We start from the raw sequence: 14,741 nt of genomic DNA, 5'->3' as shown, positions 1-14,741 counted from the left end.
GCGGCCCAATCCCTGTGTGTATCATCCATCCTACACCGCAACCTTCAACTAAGCCTCTTTCATTAATGTGAGAAATTTGCATTTGTGATGAGAATGGGGGAGGGACCCGAGAGACATCTTTTAGATGAAAAAAAAACCCAACAAGGAAATACATTTGAACGTCTAACACTCATTTACAATTATATTACATTACAAGTTTGAAAGCACAGCGGAGTCAAAAGACGTATTCTGTATTCGCGAAGGGTTTTAATAAAATAAAATAAAAGAATAAAACACCCCAGGCAAATAAACTCTGACACTCATTTCGCACAACCTTTAATGACAACCCAAGCAAGAAATGACAGACAGATACTGATTCTCCTTCCCTCCCATGCTAACCAATTAGGCTGGAATTTCAAACAGAAGACAATCAGCTTCACTTTGGGCTCCATTGACTCATGCTAATTTGGATGAAATTGCTGTACCTTAAGAGCACCGTAACAGACCAAGCATCTCTTTTGTACAAGTCACTGGCTTTCACCGTTTTGGCGGCACTAAATTGAATGTGTCTAGTTGCACATGCCTTTACTTCCATCATTGTCAGGTAATATGATTTGTTGCAGCAAATGGCGTTGAACACTTAACATGTCCGGCTAGCTGAGCCAACATACGTTTGTTTTTTCCTTCTGTTTCTTCAATTCACAAACGTACTCTATTTCAATGACGCAGAACATGTCGCCACATGTTATGCAGTGATGACCAGGTGCTGAAACGTGATGACTAGGCGCCCGGAGTTTTTCCCGGGTCAAGTAACATGGCAAGGGAAAACTCATGGCTCTGGTGATGAGTTGAAGATTCTTCTCACATATTTGGCTCAAATTCTCTCCAATTCTGTCCAGGCTAAACTTAAAACACTCTTTAAAACTCCTGAAGATGACTGAGGTTGGGGTTCTGAGCAGATGGTGTAGTAGCCTATCTTCACACATTTGCACCCTCTTTGTATGATTTTCAATGATAAACCAGAACAGAACCCCCCCCTTCCTGACTGTGTTCAACTTCATAGTTACAGTAAACCCCGACAGAGCAGCAGTGACTCCAACAATAACGGACTGGTTTCACAAATGCTTTCAGCACAACAACTGTTTTTCCCTCTCTCATTGCCCCACAGCAACATGAGCTGTGCTACAGTGCTGTGGCAGCGTTTGATGTGAAACTGGAACCCATCTGGCTCCTCCTCGGGAGCCCAGGACTTCCTCATAGTGAGGAGCCAATCACAGCGTTTCCTGCTGCCCCCTGTCACCAGATATCTGAACTTTGGTAGGAGTAGCAGTGGACAGGGAGAGAGAGAGAAATAGCCTGAAAACAGTTAAAGCTCTGTAGGCTATTTTCTTATATTTCTTCTGTTTCCACTGAGACACGATTCAACCAAGCAGGTGTAGCTTGGATTTATGCCCCAGGAGTAGACTCCTCATTTGGCCAGCCGGATACCGGAGTCCACCTCATCTGTTGATACCACTCACCCACAGGAAATCAAAGCCAGAGACCACTGTTGGAGGGTCTGCCTGGTCAGCCAGACAAAATAGAGGTTTGGATTACAGAGCAGTGGGATTCATGTTTGATCCCTGGGGGCGAGAATGTTCTCTCTGCTGCTCAGCTATATGTCTCACACAGGCATGTACACACGCACCCCCGCCCCTGTGTAATATCTATATCATGCGATCAGAGTCAAGACCTCATGGATCCACACACCTGCCAGAGACAGATGTTCAGATTAAATCACATCAAACCTGTGAGGGAAGAATAGCTCCATAGCTACGCAGGCTGGCTGAAGTGCAAACACCTGCACCCAACAACAGCACTGCCGATGGTCGCAACAGCCACACGCACACATGCAAACACGCACACGCAGACAACGGAGAGATTCTCTCTTTCATTCACATTGACTCAACTTCTGTCTTTTCTCCATTCTATTGGTGTGTAACCATCTTCTTTTTCTTGAGCTGAGCGTTTTGTTTTTTTCAATTGCACAATTGTTATGGGAGAACCAGACATCCCTTCAAAGACAAACAAGTCATAACAAAGCAAAGATCTAGGCAGGCAGGCAGGCATTTCAGTTGGAGAGACAACATGCGAGATACTGTAGCCTAGTCTATTGTATCTGCGCTTTAAGCTATACTACTTTGATTATTATGGCAGATTCTGATTTCCTATAACAACAAACTCAATAGACTCCATAGACAATGAACTCAGTGACACAGCAGAGAGCAGGATTTACACACAAAATAACATATTAAGATTTCCTGTCAACCAATGCTGTGCACTTCCTGGTCTGTGAGTTGTAGGGAGGGGTTGGTGGTCTGGAGATAAACAGACACCCTTCACGCCTCGTGCCCCAGAAACAGGAAGAGGCTGTGAGTGAAACAGCAGCCCAACATTATCTGAGCTCTCTCTCTCTCTCTGCTATCCTGAAATTCCATTCTCCTCCTGCGAACAACAGACGTCACTCTGGGAGCGTCCATCTTGGGTCGCAAATGCACCGCTGGCTGCCTAACAGACAATAACAGCAGGAGCCGTTGTGTCATATCTGCCTGCCAGAGGGGGTGTGTGTGTTTGTGTGTGTGTTGCCTAATGGTTTTTGCCCTGTTCAGTACACAAGGGCTTCTTGAGCCACCAGGGCTGAACATTTTGACGGTTCTATTTTACATATGTCTTCATGAGTGGATACTATTGTTATTCAGATCAAAGGGGGGAGGAGAAAGAGAGAGAGAGAGAGAGAGAGAGAGGGAGAGCGGTAAATGAGAGAGGGAGATGGATCAGATGTCCTGAATATATTAAGGTTTTGGAATGGATACACACTGAATATGCTCACAGTTTGTTTAGATGTATGTGACAACACAGTGCCATTTCCCCCCTAAAGCTATATTCAGATATATTAGTATCACTTGGGTGATTTCCATAAACAGAATGTCTTGACGACGCCAATATTATCCAGAACAAACACATGCATCCTACTGTTCTTATGCATATAAAACACACACACATCCACACACTATTAAGCACAGTGACTCAAACACACTGTACTGTACTTTAAAAGCATCACATATTTGTGGGTGTGTTTATGTGTGTAGGCGGGGGGGTGTTTGCATGTGTGCGTGCAGTATGGCTGAATGCACTAGTGTTTGAAGGCTGTGTGACTGAAACAGAATACAGCTGAGGTGACTGACTGACTGTGAGACATCCTCATTGTCACTTGTGACCACAGTAACCAAGGGTTTGGTGAAGCCGTTTACATTACACGCACGCACGCACGTACACACGCACAACTTACTCACTTCCCCTCACAGAACACACAAACCTTCACAGGGGAATTTTGGCGAAAGGAGTTTGCTATATTCACGTCAGTTTGCAACGCACCTCTTTTCGTGTGCTGCACTTGCATTCAGTAGTGTCTATGAATCGCCTGATTATGAAGGTGATAATGAATGAAAGGTGTATACTTATTTTACATTGTATGTGGTTCTGTCCTGGTGCTGTTCTTGTAAATTCATGTTCTGTATTATGTCATGTTTTATGTTTTGTGTGGATCCCAGGAAGAGTAGCTGCTGATTTAGCACTAGCTAATGGGGTTCCTAATAAACACACACACACACACACAAACCCACAGTCTGTAAATCTGCTACCACAGAATACCAGACACACACACAGCCACAGACAGACAATAGCTAACTACATCTAAATAACCACTCTGTGGCTAGCTTAAATCTGCACCCCGATTTCCCAGAAAACAAGATAATTATACTAGTAAGAAACCCACCAAAAGAATCATGATAAGCCATCACTAAAATCAGATTAATATACCATCACCAAAATCAGCATAATACACCATCACAAAAATCAGCATAATATACCATCACCAAAATCAGCATAATATACCATCACCAAAATCAGCATAATATACCATCACCAAAATCAGCATAATATACCATCACCAAAATCAGCATAATACACCATCACCAAAATCAGCATAATATACCATCACTAAAATCAGCATAATATCTTCTCTAGGATTGGGGGCGCTATTTTCACATCCGGATGAAAAGTGTGCCCAAAGTAAACTGCCTGCTACTCAGGCCCAGAAGCTAGGGTATGCATTTAATTGTTAGATTTGGATAGATAACATTCTACAGTTTCTAAAACTGTTTGAATAATGTCTGTGAGTATAACAGAACTGATTTGGCAGGCGAAACCCCGAGCACAATCCACCCAGGGACATTTTTGTCAACCTGTTTTCCATTGGTTTTCTATGGAAAGCCCTTTTTAATAGAAATATGCTTGCAGTTCCTGTAGCTTCCACTTTAGAAATTGGTTGATGTTTTTCTTTAGAGAAATGAAGAAGTACGGCTATCCAGAACAAGGGTCGAGCCTAGGGCTCTCTAATGTTTTGATGTGCGCGACCTGGAACGCGCTCTCTTTGTTTTCCTCCACAGTTTATCCCGCCTTAAATTTAATCGATTATTTACGTTAAAAAATACCTAAAGTTGTATTAGGAAAGTTGTTTGAAATGTTTGGATCAAGATTACAGGTAACTTATAAGATATTTTGTCGTCATGTTGCGCAAGTTGGAACCAGTGTTTTTAAAAATACATTTTTTTTGCACTTGTGAATGAATGTATGAAAGTTAAATATTTTTAATTATTTTATTTTAATTTGGCGCTCTGCCATTTAACCGGATGTTGTCAAATCGATACCATTAACGGGATTTGAGCCATAAGAAGATATACCATCACTAAAATCAGCATAATATACCATCATTAAATCAACGTAATATACCATCACTAAAATCAGCATAATATACTATCACTAAAATCAGAATAATATACCATCACTAAAATCAGAATAACATACCATCACTAAAATCAGCATAACGTACCATCACTCAAATCAGCATAATATACCATCACTCAAATCAGCATAATCACTGTCACCGTCATGAGTCATAATAAACGTCATCATCTTCATAACTTCAAGGTTATTTAGTTACACATTCCTTTCTTTAGGCTATACTGTAGTTGAGAAGTGGGTACAGTGTCTCTCAGGCAGTACAATAAAGGCCTTGTTTAGTGTCTGTCTCCTCCTAACAGCAGCAGTAGTGGTTACTGGTGACAGTGTTTTTTATTGCAGGCATGAAAGAGAGGCCACTCCACACTGGGACAGGGAGGGGCTCCACATCTGTCTCCCCCTGTCTCAGGCCCTGCTGCACACACACACAGCTCCTGTTACCACAGAAAGTCCTCTGAAGTGTGTGTGTGTGTGCCTGTGCATGTGTGTGCAGCACACCTGAGACAGGGGGAGACGGATGTCAGACATCACAGGACAATCTCACCTCCAACACAGCGAGATACATTAACCCTCTCTAAACCCTCTCTAAAGGGATGATGAAGCAGCTGTGGTTAACACTCTTAGGACAGCCTCTCCTCTACACCCCCCACACACACACACACAGCATAATACAAGTATAATAAAGAGTACTGACAGCATCTACTGATTACTCAGTAAGTGTGATATTCCATAAGAAAACAAATTATTTCCTTGATGCACTGTAAATAAAAGTGTAGCCTCTGTATTGTACCACACTTACTGCTGTGTGGTGGGTGGGTGGGTGTGCGTTTTTCAGCCTTGGTACAGGCACTTGTAACTGTAGCATCAAGGGCAGAGGGTGGCGATTCTTAAAATCCTCCTTCACACGGTCATTCTAGACCTCTCCAGTCCTCGCTGGTTCCTCCTGTGTCCTTCAGATGTACACAGTGGGAGCTGCATTTCACTCCCTGTGTATTCCTAGCTCCGTTGAGCTACTGAACCATGCAATCTATAGGCTAAACTCTATACACTTTGGGCATCATTGATTACTATAGCCTAATCTATACATTCATCAATAAAAATAATATCATTTTCCTTCTGAGATCCAATTGACTGTTTCAACAGTAAATGTGTTCTGTCTAGTTGGGTTCTTCTTTCTAATATTTTTTAAATGTTCTATATTTCAACACCTGGTAAAGTCATTGATACTTGATCATATCGTATCACTATAGGCAGAGTGTAGTGTGTCTGTTGCCTGGACAGAATGGCTCAGACTAGTGGGATAGAGAAGGAATAGTCTCTCAGGACTGAAAAGCTCCAGATCAGGACATCATCCATTTGGACTGTTTTCCTACAAAACATATGGAGAAATACAGAGCCCTTCATCCCATTTCCGCCCACCATAGCTATTAATATTTCTCACAGAGCCCTTCCCCCATGTCCCACTAAGGCTAGGAATTCCTGCTGAAACATAGTCAAGTCTGAGGATTAGAAAAAGTGATGCAAAAAAAAGAATAATTTGTCCATCTCTCTCTTTTCTAGTTTCACACACACAAGTACACCCACTTGCCTAAATGAACTTGAGTAGCCAACCCGCATTGTCTGCTTAAAACAAACAAATGAGCAACAGTGACTGACAACGCTATACATCGTTTTAATTAGGACCTAGTAGTCTGCATCAAACACCTCTGACTTTTCCATCCTATATTAAAAAATGATTATTATTATTATTCCCAAGCTTCTTGCGATCCAAAAAATGTTTCCCTGGAAGCCGCCGTGATGGGAGGCCGTGTGAATGCAATATTCATTTTGCTGCAGGAGAACAATCTATGCATAACAATGAGCGGCCCTAATGAAAGCAGCCATCAAACCTGCAACACATACATATTAAACTACCGGGACCTCTGCGTGTCATTCGCTTAGTGCATCATTTGTTCACCCCGTTTTTTTCTCTTTGACTCCTGACCTTTCCCCGTATCCCTCCTCTTTCTCCTCACTCTCCGTTTCTCCTTCGGTGCTGAAACTAATGACTGCTGAAAATACGGAGGTGTTATGGCATTCTGGACGTGTCCGTTAGCGTCAGAGGGTCAGAGGGTAAATGGTGGATGGAACAATTATTATTTTTTTAATGGTTTTACATCCGCTGTAAAGGGAATGCTGGGTAGCGTCAATACTCTGAAAATATAATTGTGATGACAAGTATAACAGATAATCCAAGACATTCTCCTAACCCCTCGCTAACAATCACCTGACATTTGCTCATAAACATACATCAAATCCACCAGTATCAGACTGTAGGCATCACTCATAGCTAATGTCATGTAATCATGTAATCATGGCTGCTGTATAGAGGGCTACAACAGGCTAACTGCTCCTCCCTCCTCTCTCCTCCTCCCCAGCCTCCAGCCTTGCTTCTTCACAGCACTGGTGTCTCTTTCTCTCCCCGCCTGCCTCCCTCCCTGTCTGGGAAATCTATCCTTCCACCTGACAGTGGCCATTTTAAGGCCTCTCTTGCCTCCTGGTAAACAATGGGAGAGGGATAATTGATCAAACAGCGAGGGAACCCTGGAGGAGGAAGGTCACCGCCCGCCAGCCGAGAGAGAAACACTGAGGGAGAGGGGGATATGATGAGGTGTGTGCGTGTGCCTGCCTGCGTGTGTGTGTAAAGGCAGGGAGGAGGGAGGGGGTCAGGAGGGGGATGGTTCTCTGACGTTCCCGGAGCTGCCATTTCTCTTCCCTGACAAAGACTCCATCTGCCACCGAGCCATTTGCTGCCTGCCGAGTCGAGAGCGCATTCCACACGCCGCGTTCACCTTGGTGTCACCTCTACGTCGAGCTCTGCTGACGGTGTAGACACGCGCAGACACACACACTCTAAGAATATTGCCCATACACGCACAAACACTCTTTCTTTCTTTCTTTCTTTCTTTCTTTCTTTCTTTCTTTCTTTCTTTCTTTCTTTCTTTCTTTCTTTCTTCACACACACACACACACACACACACACACACACACACACACACACACACACACACACACACACACACACTGTCTCTGTGCCGTTCCTCTCCTAAGCTGCAGCAGCCCCCCTCCCCCTCAGCACTACTGATATCACTGGGCAACCATCTCCGCTGTGCATTGTGGGAGTGTCTCGGGGGTTGGCAACGCGTCAGGGACTGAGGGATTCACACACTTCTGAGAGAGACCCAGTGGCAGGGAGGGAGAGAGAGATGGCATTTTAAAGAGGAAGCTGAATTTCACCTGCAATTACCGTAGCTCGGGGGCACGCGGCTTGGTTAAGAGACATTTCATCCCCCCACGCTGCTGAGAGCGAGAGACTGTCATGTGTGTGTGCGTGCATCTCTCGCCCTAAGTGGCGAAACAATGGAGGGACGGAGAAAATAGAATAGAAAAATATTCTCTCTCTCTCTCAGGGATGAAAGAGAGAAAGGCAGCTGGGGCTCTAACTACCAAATGAAACACGAGGCCCATTCAGTGGGTCCCTGCCTGGCCATCTGCACACCAGACCAGACATCTGAGCTGAGCAGCAAACCTCTGGGCCTCTCCACACACACACATATACACACACACACACACACACACACACACACACACACACACACACACACACACACACACACACACACACACACAAGCCCTGCCTAACCTTTCACTCACTAGGCAAAACAGCCTGATTCAGTCTCATTATCGATTCCATTCCTTTCTTTACTTCCTTATTTATGTGCAATGCCCCAGAGCAGCTGGGGGGAGCCTCCTCTCCCTCTCCCAGCTGAGATGGAGCCGTAATGACTTCCCTGAGGCTCAGGCAGGCTCCTCACAGTTTCACCAGCGTTCTCTGTGTGACTATATCTCTCTCAGTGAGGAGAGTGACTACACAAATACAGTAATGATCTCTCCCTGGGAGACATTGGCTTCGGGGCTCCTGGCACCGCAAGTGGGCTTTTCTGGCCCCTGCAGGGACTCCATACAACTCCAATTCCCTCAGCATGGACCCCCAACAGGATCACCCCCCCCCCCCTCCACAACATAATAACACCTGCATAAGAAAGAAAGAAAGAAAGAAAGAAAGAAAGAAAGAAAGAAAGAAAGAAAGAAAGAAAGAAAGAAAGAAAGAAAGAGCACGAGAGTGAGGGTAGCAGGTAGAATCTGGGTAGGCCATTCCTTCAGCCATGTGTAACCAGCAGAGACTAATAAACCAGAGTGGTTTTAGACAGCACCACCCCTCCTGTAATGCGCTGCCAGAGGCCTGCATGGGGTTAACGGTATACAGGGGGATCCATTTAGAGGTGTTTCTGAAGGACATCTCTTTACCCCTCTAGCCCCTAGCTGATCCCCTTCTGGGTTAATCCTCCAGGGAGGGGCCTGCCCGACATCCTCACACACACACAGCCTCGTAAACCCAACCTCGCCATCTCCACACAAATGCACACGTACACACACCCCTGGTGACCCCGGCTGCACCCCTGAGTGCTACAGTAAAAAATCCAAAACCCCTAAAGCCTTCAGCTTCTAGCCCTGTTTGTCTAGGCCCTCCATTCAAAATAGTCCATCTCAATCTGGATGGGCTGAGTGGCTCTACTGGCAGCCAGTCACTCAGCAGATTAGAGCTCCCTCCCGGTCGCTGTCCCGGTGTGAAAGCCCTGATTCATGGCGTTTTGGGGACCCGGGCCTTTAAAAGAACAGCATGGTGCTGTGTACTTGCCCTTCACTGGGACGTGACTGATGGGGGCAGTTTGGGAAGGGGAATTAGTACCAGGGATTAATTCTTATTTAGTGAGACACAAGATATAGAGGATGTGGCAGTACCTATTACTGCTACTAGTGTGTGTGAATGTGTGTTGGATGGGGGGGGGTGTATGGTGTTGAGTGCGTGTTAGATGGGAGGGGGTGTATGGCGTGTGTGTGTTGGATGGGGGGTTGTATGGTGTGTGTAGTGAGTGCAATTACTGTATTTAACTTAGCACACTTCTAAAAGCTCCCGTAACAGATATGAAAACTCCTAAGAAAAACTCAGAGATGGCGGTTCTAGCAGACAGTAGCACATCAGTGGATCTGTGAACCCCTGGCTGTGTCAGAATGCTTTAGGCTGCTAGTCGATAGCAGATAGTGTTTTAGATCCACTCTCCATCAGGCTGAAGTAAATGCACTCCATTTCCCCTTTGCTGTGACAAAAGGCTCGTAACAAAATATATAGGCCTCACAGTGTGAGTGCTTCTCCTACAACACGGTTTCAATTCAACTCACTAATGCGCTCATTGTTAGCAGCCGTGCTATCCCTAACCCTCTATCAACATGACACACACACACACACAGACGCACGCACACAGACACAGAAACACTCATGCATGTGCGCGTGCCAACTCTGCCCTTATGGTTTAAAAAGAGGAAGTGAAGTAGTGGCACAGCCTTGGTATTTCCCTGGTTTAACTGTCTTTTGCTAGTCGACCACAGGCATGGATAACATAGTACAGCAGGGTTCCCTAACAGGCGGCCGCGGGCCGAATTTGGCCTGCGGGTGGTTTTATTTGGCCCCCCAAGCTTTCTGAGAATTTTTTAATTTTTTATTCTAATTTCAATTTTCATTGCTGGAAATAAAAGACTGTAGAAACAGAAATCCAGGTGATTTTAATTTTGGAAACCTGTTCCCAAGTATTCACACGCATAATAGAGAGACGTGATCGTATACAAATATAAGCAAGGTTTGAAATGATTATGTTTTAGTGTTATATTATATACGGTAGGGATTCAATTTGCGGTCTACAAATGATTTGTAATTATGTTCCGACCCCCCTGCTCAAGGGGGAAAAAAACGGCTTGCGGCTGAATCTAGTTGATGATCCCTGCAGTAGAGTGTCGTAACACTCGGTCCACACAATCCTGCTTTAGCAGGGAAATGCTGCCTAGCTGCCCTGCTGTACACAGTGGGAGTGGAATGGAAATGCTGGCCCAACAGGAGATGAGACAAACACACCGACACACACACACACACAGAGTACTGTGGGGCTGACGCAAGACAATCTCAGCCTCACGTGTCTCTCGCTTACGGCCGCCCGCTGCTCCTGACCTTCGGGATGTTTTTCTCTCTCCTTCTCGCCCTCCCTCCTCCCTCGACACCTCCCTGTGATTCGTATTTGTCATTAAAAGGCATTGCATTTCAAGCTGGATAAAGCAGATGGGGCTGTGTAGGCATTAATGCTCCTCGATGCAGCACCTTGGCCTAAGTACAGATACACTTCTCTCTCTCTCTCTCTCTCTCTCTCTCTCTCTCTCTCTCTCTCTCTCTCTCTCTCTCTCTCTCTCTCTCTCTCTCTCTCTCTCTCTCTCTCTCTCTCTCTCTCTCTCTCTCTCTCTCTCTCTCTCTCTCTCTCTCTCTCTCTCTCTCTCTCTCTCTCTCACACACACACACACTAAAGAGTGAAGCGGCAGCTCTAACAACAGGGTGTCTTCCTGGGAAAGCTGAATAAAGCTGAATTGCTGCCACGGTCTAAAGTGCTGCTTCACATGTTGTTGATGTAATCACTAAACATACAGGCTGAAGGCAAGACGACTGCCAGAGCTCTTATTGTTAGCTCTTATTAGTTATTGTAGACAGTATAATATTGCATCAAGTATAACCAAACCCAACTAACTTAAAAGACAAAATACAACCACACAAATTGACTAAAATCATCTGACATTTTTCATAGCATAAATCATCTCTCTCTCCAACCTCTCTCTCTCTCTCCCCCTCCTCTCTCTCTCTCTCTCTCCCTCCCTCCCTCCTTCCTTTCAGCCCAGTACTATTGAGCTCTAGTATTTAGTGCTTCCATCTTCTACCATACTCCCAGCAATTTGTCAGGCCACTGGCTATACTGACTGAGAACACACTGTACATCTAAGGGAAGGAAAGGAGGGAAGTGTGTTCTGGAACATCAGCTAGTTATTAAGGCTGACTTCTCACCTTTCTCTCTGTGTGTCTCTCTCTCACACACACACACACACACACACACACACACACACACACACTGCACACACCACACACACCGCACACACTGCACAAACACCGCACACACACACACTGCGTGCACGCACACACACATAAAAACAAACAGAAACACACTTCTCAGTACCTCTCTCTCAGGATTATGGGCTAGCCTCTGCTGGTGGCAAAACATAGAGAGAATGCCAAACACATAACAAGGAAAAACTATCTATTCTTAAAATTTGTCCTTTTCACACCCTCACATACATGTGTGCACATACACAGGCTTCAGTGGAGGCTCCTATGAGGAGGAAGGGGAAGATCATCCTCCTCAGTGAATTTCATAAAAAAATGTGAAACATTAAACAAGTTATCCTTTTTAGATAAAACTATAGTAAATATATTCAGATCACCAAATAATTGATTAAAACACACTGTCTACATTAGCCTCAACAGCACTCTGTAGGGCAGCACCATGGTGTAGCTGGAGGATAGCTAGCATCCGTCCTCCTCTGGGTGCATTGACTTCAATACAAAACATAGGAGGCTCATGGTTCTCACCCCTTCCATAGGCTTACACAGTAATTATGACAACTTACGGAGGACGTCCTCCAACCTATCAGAGCTCTTGCAGCATGAACTGACATATTGTCCACCCAATCAAAGGATCAGAGAATGAATCTAGTACTGAAAGCATAAGCTACAGCTAGCCTGTACTGCAGTGCATAATATGTGGTGACTAGTTGACTCAAAGAGAGAGAAAGACAATAGTTGAACAGTTTTGAATAAATTAATTTCCAAAATGAAGGAGAAGCAAGAGAGGGAAAGCTAGCTATATTTATTTCCACTTTCACTTACTTAGCTAGCATCGAATGCAGCTAGCTAGTTTAGCCTACTCAAACACCCGGCACAAACAGCTAGCTGGCTATGGCTATTCAACACTGGAACTCTTCCAAGTCAAAGTAAGCTTTTGGTTGTATTAATTTATTTCCACCCGGGGCCCACCAATGTAACTGCTAAACTGCTTGCTGCTGACTGTACACTGTACTGCATGATTGTAGTGAGTTTTCTAACGCTACAACTCTCATTTGCAACTGTTGGACTAATGATTACACTCTAGATCAGCTTGACGCAGGCAAGAGTGCTAAAGGCAGTATTAAATGTGTCACTGTCTGTCACCTTGAGTACTCAAGGTGAGCACCTACGCTGTAAACTTTCATTCATAGGCTAGGTTTTAGCAACCTCATGATGGGTATAGGGAACATTTTAGTATCATGGTGTAGCCTAAACCTATCGAAGTTACATTGAGCTGGGTGAATGGAATATGAATGACAGTCATCCAATATGCTTTAATAGAAATAAGTCCACGTTCATAAAAAAAATGTAGCATCCTCCATCATCTTAAACGGCACCGACCGCCACTCACAGGCTTGTAAACACACAATCACACACATTGTGACCTTTGCCACCCCTTTGTCCGCTACGACTTTTGTAAACTCTCTAAACAATACAATACAACTCTCTCTCTCTTCTCCGTCTCTCCTCTATTTGATTCAACATTTGTAATTCCCTCTGGGTATTTAAGCACCACTCTCCTGTTTCCGACCTTACTCTCACAAGGAACTAATGGTGGATAACTGCTCTGTACTGTGGCCGTTTGGATGACGTTCATGTTTGCCAAGGTTCTGCCTGTTTTCTATGGACTAATGGAAGAATAAACAGACAGAAATACTGTATGATCACCAGAGACTGACAAGTGGACATTTCACTGCAGTGTTCAACAGCGAGAAAATCAGCACAGCCACCAGAGGGGTTTGCCTTCCACCCGTTCTCCAGCCCGGCATTTCCAGGAAATCAATTTCAAACGGAGCCGTCAATATCATGACTGATAGCAGACAGCTATCAATAATAGGTTACATGGTATGTAGCAGGTGAAGGCCCAGCGCCGGTCCAAAATGTGTAACTTACAATTTGTGGTGCAGAAGATTCTCAAATCAGGTGTTTTGTACGTCAAGCAAACATCACCTTGAAAAGCACATTTAGGGGGAGAACCGTTCCACTTCGATATTTTCTATCTGCTGAATAAGCCTACCTCAAGATACATAAACACACCTAACTCTCAACGGTACGCTTACCCAGCTGAGCTGCATAAGAGATAAACGCTGATTTATAAAGTGTGAGATTAGATCTGGTGACACACTCATCAGCACAAAGCCATAAAGTGAGAAAGGGAGAAAAGTGCAAGTCATTGTCTGTGGGATAAAACCGTCACCTTTGTCTGCTTGGTGAAACCTTGAGGGAGTAGAGCCAGTGGTAACACACACACACACACAGAGAGACACAGAGAGACACAGAGAGAGAGAGAGAGAGAGAGAGAGAGAGAGAGAGAGAGAGAGAGAGAGTTAGAGAGAGAGTTAGAGAGAGAGAAAGAGAGAGAGAGAGACAGAGAGAGAGAGAGAGAGAGAGTTAGAGAGAGAGTTAGAGAGAGAGAGAGAGAGAGTTAGAGAGAGAGAGAGACAGAGAGAGAGAGAGAGAGAGTTAGAGAGAGAGAAAGAGAGAGAGAGAGAGAGAGAGAGAGAGAGAGAGAGAGAGAGAGAGAGTTAGAGAGAGAGAAAGAGAGAGAGAAAGAGAGAGAGAGAAAGAGAGATAAAGATAAGCTGAGCCAAACAGATGAGCCACAGAGGAGAGGGTGAGAAACGACTAACCAGCCAACCAATTTAATCCACTGTATTGTTGAGGAACATGATTCAGTTTGACTCCAACTGATAGGCCTAACAATTTAAATGCAATGTTAGACTACATCAACAGACACTGTAATAACTGTTTAGATTCAATGTTACTGCAACAGATCACAAACACTGATGATGGTTCATTTGCGTGTTTCACTCGCCCCCTAAAATGTGCTGATCAAAATGGAGAGAAATGT

General features: G+C 44.5%; 1 protein-coding gene across 12 annotated transcripts in view; it reads right to left on the bottom strand.

Moving 5' to 3' along the window:
• Positions 1-14,741, bottom strand: part of LOC118383054 (bromodomain adjacent to zinc finger domain protein 2B-like) — a 71,369-nt gene that overhangs the window by 43,105 nt on the left and 13,523 nt on the right. The window lies entirely within an intron of this gene.

Source organism: Oncorhynchus keta, chromosome 37, assembly GCF_023373465.1.
Source record: "Oncorhynchus keta strain PuntledgeMale-10-30-2019 chromosome 37, Oket_V2, whole genome shotgun sequence".
NCBI lineage: Eukaryota > Metazoa > Chordata > Actinopteri > Salmoniformes > Salmonidae > Oncorhynchus > Oncorhynchus keta.
The sequence above is the reverse complement of the archived record's forward strand: the minus strand, read 5'-3'. Positions and strand labels throughout refer to the sequence as shown.